This window comes from Equus quagga, chromosome 1 (genome assembly GCF_021613505.1).
Source record: "Equus quagga isolate Etosha38 chromosome 1, UCLA_HA_Equagga_1.0, whole genome shotgun sequence".
Taxonomy (NCBI): Eukaryota; Metazoa; Chordata; class Mammalia; order Perissodactyla; family Equidae; genus Equus; species Equus quagga.
In genome coordinates this window covers 18,672,544-18,678,543 of record NC_060267.1, presented here as the reverse complement: position 1 = coordinate 18,678,543, position 6,000 = coordinate 18,672,544, and the positions used below count along the sequence as shown (strand labels likewise).

The 6,000-nt window shown below is 43.9% G+C and overlaps 1 protein-coding gene across 1 annotated transcript in view; it reads left to right on the top strand.

The window, feature by feature from the left end:
• The first annotated feature begins 567 nt into the window (after positions 1–567).
• Positions 568–6,000, top strand: part of SPATS2 (spermatogenesis associated serine rich 2) — a 133,371-nt gene continuing 127,938 nt past the window's right edge. The window contains 1 exon segment of the mRNA XM_046671822.1: positions 568–750. The gene's annotated coding sequence lies outside the window, so the exon portion shown is untranslated.

Genomic DNA, 6,000 nt, shown 5'->3' with positions numbered 1-6,000 from the left:
CTCGGCCCTCCGCTCCCAGCGCGCGCTCTCCCCCACCCCCTCGCCGCCCGCTCTTTCCGGGCATGGCTCGTTCTGCACGTGAACGCGAGCGCGTCATACCCGCCCCACTTCCATTTAGTTTGTTCCTGACCCACTCATTGCAATCCCTTCCCTTCCTCGTGATTCCCAATCCCCGGCGACGCCCGAGCTCCCTCAGCTCAGGCGCGCGGCCCGGCGGGCAGTGCGAGGCGCGAGGGGCCCGGTCACGAGGAGAGCGGTACCCGACGACCCGTAGCCCGCCTCCCGCCTCCCCACTCGCAGGTCCCCGGCGCGGCCGCCTCACGGCGAGGCCTCGCTCGCGCGCCCGTTGGCTGTAACAGCCCGGAGCTCGGCGCGCCGGGTTCGCGCCGGCGCGAGCACGCGCCCTGTGCGCTGGCTGGCCGGCGCGCACGCGCCCGAACGGGCGACGGGGCGGGGCGAGCAGCTCGAGCCGCGGTGAGGTCGGTGTGGATCGGCTGGCGCTTCGGCCCGCAGCCGCGGCTGCGATTCCCAGCCCGCCGCCCAGCCGAGGGGGGAAGCCGGGAGAGGGGCGGTGGGGGCGGGGCGGCGTCCGGCTCCGGCCGAGCTGGGGGAGGAGCGCGGCGGCGACGGCGGCTGCTCCAGAAGAGGAGGAAAAGGAGGCGGAGGAGCTCCTTTCCTTTTCCCAGACCCAGGAGCGTTCGGGACGTAGAGCCCGGAACTGGGGGGACGCGGCGACTGCGGGGGCCCGGGGTAAGTGAGGCTGAGGCGTTGGGTGGAGGCGTTGGTGGGGGATAAAGAGGGGCACAGAGGTGCGGGGAGCGGGCTTGAGGGAGGGCACGGGGGAGCGGGCAGTTGTTGGGGGTTGGGGTACGGAGAGGAGGAGGACGTGAGCCCTTTGGGACCTGGAGTACCCAGATGGTGAAAGGTTTCTGGGGTCAGTGGGGCCGGCCGAAGCACACGGGTCCGAGTTGGGGGGTTTCCAGAGGCATAGGCCGGGGAAACAATGGAGTGAGGGGGGACTCTGGTGTGAGCGTGTGTGGGGTATTGGATTTTAAGAAACAACGAGAGTGAAAAGAATGAAAGAATGGGTCATTTAGGATGAGAAGTACAATGCATTGGGAATACCCTGGGGATGCGTAAGGTCATCTGCGTGGGTGTCCCAGGTTCTTAGGATTTGGGGGCAAAGTGGGATTTGAAAATAAGGGCATTCTTGGAATGGAGGGGGGAAATGGAAACGGAAAATAAGGCAAAGGGGCAGAGAAATAAAATAGATGTGGTTTGGGCATGAATTATTGCAGAAGGTTAGATCCAGTTAGAGAGTATAGGGTAGGTGGACTAGAGTGGCATCTTTCTCGTAATTCACCCAGGATGATTGGGTTCTTTTAAAAGGTGAATCTTTCTCAAGCTTGTCCCTCTGCTAAAGAGTGCAAACTGCTCTTTTAATAATTTGGTTATAATTTATGTAGTCCATTTCATTGAAAAAGGGTGCCTATAGTATTTATTTCTCTTTTCAGCAGGTTACTGTATGTAATTTACCTGTGGTTAATGAAGCAGGAGAGGACAGATCACCAAAAACAGGCATCTTGCTTTGAGTTAGGTCAGTGGTAATGCAGAGTTTAGGGTCTTTGGGGGAAAACCAAGGGTTTGTTTTCATTTAGATCAAAAGGTGATGAATAGCCTTGATAAAATCGAAGTTATCTGTACTTTGTGAGAATTGCAGTTTCTCACTGAGAAATGTTCATGTACTATCTATTGGTTTTATGCTCGTGGGAGAGAGTTTGGGTTCTGCCTCAAGAGATTCTTGATGCTAATTTCAAATTGTTAGGCTGCCTTACACCTTCTAGTTTGAATTAAGGTGATTTGAAAATATCGTGGGACAGTACTTTTGGGGTTATGATCTTTACATTTCCTTGATACTTGGATTTCCAGACCAAATTTTGAATAGTGCTAGATACAAGATTCCTGGTTTGGAAATTGTAGTTACCATTATGTGTTCATAAACAGTGTATGTTAAGCTTTTTATTAAAAAAAGCATTGTTTTGCTGACTCATCTAAGATTTCTGGGAAGTCATCAGTTTATATTTCTCAGCTAGGTCTCAAATAGTAACATTAGGCTACTTTATAAAGGTCCAGAAATAATGGTCTAAATTGTCACTTTTCTTATATGTCATAGAAACTGAACAAAGCAAGAAGTGAGTGCAGTGCCCTGGTTAGTGATAATGTGCCTTTTTATTGACCTCTTCCAGTGGGCGAGGCCAGGTGCTAAGGTTGTTGTGCGTGCATTATCTCATTTAAATTAATCCTTCCGCTTATTTCCTAGTTTATAATTTAGGAGGTTAAATAACTTACTAAGGTCACAGAGCTAGTAAATTCAGACCCAGCTCTGTGGGAAGCCTTCTTTAAATCTTCACTGCCTGATTGTTGTTCCTGCTCTCTCACTCCCAATCTTGGTTGTAGTACAAGCAGCGTGAATTGGTTGAAACTTGGGTCTGATATGATAATGTGATTTAGATGAAGGTTGGGTCAGTGGGCTACATCTGTAGAGTTTATTGAATGTTTATTGCTCCTGTGATTTAACGGCTTTTCTGAGGTCTTGATAATAGGGCTGAAACATCTTGCTAAGGGTTTGTCCGGTGAACACAGTTACTTTTCTGTTTAGTCTAGTGTACTGCTGAAGTACTGTGCATACGTGGCACTCTTCCTTGTAGAAGTCAAGACAGCCAGTTGTAGAGTCAAAACCAATTAACTCTGGAAAACGATCAAAAACTGCTGAGTGCTCAAGTGCCCTCCAAGCACCTGTTGAGTCCACAGTTGGTACTGGCATTATCTCTAAATATAGACGGGATCCTCTTAGAAACCAGGAGTGAAACAACTTGAACTGCGAGAAACAGATGGGGCCTGAGGGAGGAGCCATAGGTAACTGGCCAAAACATCAGCATAGCCCTTGGAGGCTGATTCAGGAGTATCGAAGGGCTACAGACACTAATGAATGAATGACAGGAAGGGAGGGAATTTTTATTTGTTGAGCATTTCTGTATTCTAGGCACTGAATTCAATGTGTTGTGTATGTATTACCTTATAAGATCTTCGAACAACCCTTACAAGGTAGTTGTAAGCATTATCCTCATTTTTCAGATGAGGCTCAGAAAGATTAAGTAACTTGTACAAAGACACTTTAATAAAGGCAATGAAAAAAGTTTATATATATATATATATATATAAAATTTTTATTTTTATTACTACTTGCCGTTTCCCTTTGTAGAGCCACCATATTAAAGTTGGGAACTTAAAGGTACTCTTTAGGATCTGCTGTGCTGCTTGGTTAGAAGTAAAACTGATTATTTCAGTCTTACTGCTTCCCTTGGAGACTGGAAGGAAAAGCTTCTTTTTTTTTTTTTTTCTGATTTAATTGTTGGGAAGGGAAGTCTATTCATTGTTTAGTAAATGACCTCCTGTAGAATATAATTCAGTGTCCTTAGATGCTTGGTATATATCTGTTGCAACGTGAAAATGGCATGACCATCCCTCCAATTCTGAGGTCTTGACTTTCAGGTAAGTCATCTAGGCTCTGGAGGCTGACAGTGAAGTGTGCTTGTTACAAACTCCTACCACTTTTCTTGATATGTTTTTGCCGCAAAAGTTTGACCATCGTTCTTGCTTGGTTACTTAAAAAAAATTGTGGTAAAATATACATAACGTAAAATTTACCATGTAAATAATTTTTAAGCGTACAGTTTAGTGGCATTAAGTATATTCACCCTGCTGTGCATCCATCACCACCATCCATCTCCAGAACATTTTTGTCTTCCCAAACTGAAACTCTGTACCTATTAAACAATAACTCTACATTCCTTTCTTCCTCCAACCCCTGCCAACCACCATTCCACTTTCTGTCTCTGTGAGTATGACTACTTCTAGGTACCTCTTATAAGTGAAATCATAGTATTTGTCCATTTGCATTGGGCTTATTTCACTTAGCACAGTGTCTTCAAGGTTCATTAGTGTTTTAGCCTGTGTCAGAATTTCATTCCTTTTTAGGACTGAATAATATTCCATGTATATGTACAGTACATTTTGTTTATCCATTATCCACCCATCTGCCGATGGACACTTGGATTGTTTCCACCTTTGGGCTATTGCAGTTAATGTTGCTGTGAATATTAGCTTACAAATATCTGTTTGAGTTCTTTCTTTCAGTTCTTTTGGGTATATACTCAGAAGTGGGATTTTTAGGTCATCTGGTAATTCCATGTTTGGTTTTTTGAGGAAGCTTGGTTACTTTTAAGTGGTCATTTTATTACGTGTTCACCTGAAGATAGCACTTGGCCTAATGTTTGAGGGATGATGTTTCCTCTACTTACTTTTTCTGTACTGTTTACAGGACACTTGTCCTGGAAATGATTCAGGAGGAAATGATTTACCCAGTTTTCATGGCTCTCTTTTTGCTTCTCCTTACTTATATTTATGTATCATGACATCTGGCAAGCACATTAAAATACATTTCAACTTAGCAATAAAAGTAGTTTTGAAAATCTTTTAGTTCAGCTGGTGAAGAAAAGGAGAGTTTCTGTTCTAAAGTGTGAAATGTATTCAGTGTGGAAGGAACCATTTGTTATATACAGATCTTTCCAGTCATACCTGTGAATGTGGCTAATCATCTTAACATTATCTGTGTGTGCGTTTGAAAAATGTGTCAATAGTGTAGAGCATTGTCAGTTCACTTTGCTGCCTTTGATTGAAAAACACTGTACTTTTTTCATTTAAAAAGGTTTCACATGTGTAAGCTGCTGGTTACTGCTTACCTTCTGTATCCCTTCTTCATTTATTGGAAAAAGTTCGAGTGTCTGCTGTATGCTTAAATATTTCAAGAAGGTATCTGTAATACAGGAAGTAAAATTGGCTGAAGTCGTTTGTTTGACTTCATTTTTTTCTCCCTCTCTTCATATATATGCATGTGAGAGAGAGTTGTCGCATAGTACCAAATATAATAGATTGAAATAGCTGCAGACTAACAGTGAACTCTCTCTTAGGATGGGTGTAACTTCGCATTCCATTTTTTTCTAAATGTCACAAGGAGGTTAATTATCCCCGCATCTTGCTTCTTGAGATTATTGGGTTACAAAGGGACTTTAGGCTCACATGCCATTTTCTGAGAGCCTCATAGTAGATAGTGAGCCCACATTATTATCTTGGAGGTGGTCTGTTGGTTCTGAAATATTTCTAAAGATGTAAAGTTTGTAAACATTTTATCTTTAAGTTACTGGATGTTAAGGATTGGCCAGAGGCCAGCAGTTACTCTCCGTGTTCACGTCTATCATGGTGGCTTGTAGGGGTGGGTTCCTGAAATATACATCATCTTCTACACGTCGCAGCCCCAGGCCCTTAAAACATTCTGCGGGATTTGAGGATATAATTGGCTTAAAGGCAACTTCTGGAGTCATTGTCCTATGACTAATTTGTGGTTAGGAGTTACACACGGGTTCTTACTAGTTCAAACCCTAAATAACAACCTTGGATTGCTGGTAAGAAGGAGAATTTTTACATTACTTAATTAGCAAAATGACCTGATTACTAGTTGTGGAGAGTGTGTGTCCGTGTGTGTGTGTCCACGCATGCACTCGTGGATGTTCTTTAGAATTGTCTAAAGAGTATTGGGCCTGAAGAGGTTTGTGGTAAGGCCATTATATGATTGTAGATGAGTCATGATAGCTAAGTGAGGATGTCTTTTATACCTGAAGATGCTGCCAATGATGTTACTTCCTATTGATCTGTATAGGACTAAAAAGACCAGTTTGTAAAACCTGTAGTCTTCTTTTGAGTACATGTGATCTGTCTAGTAGTAAATGATTTGCTGTTGTTTTAAGGCTACCATTACTCGTGGAGCAATACCTTTCTTTAAATTATCTGCTTGGTCTCTGATTACAACATGTCAATGTGATGAGCCCACTGCTGGCTCTTCCTGGTTGTCTTCTACTGTTACATTGATTGAAAATATCCATT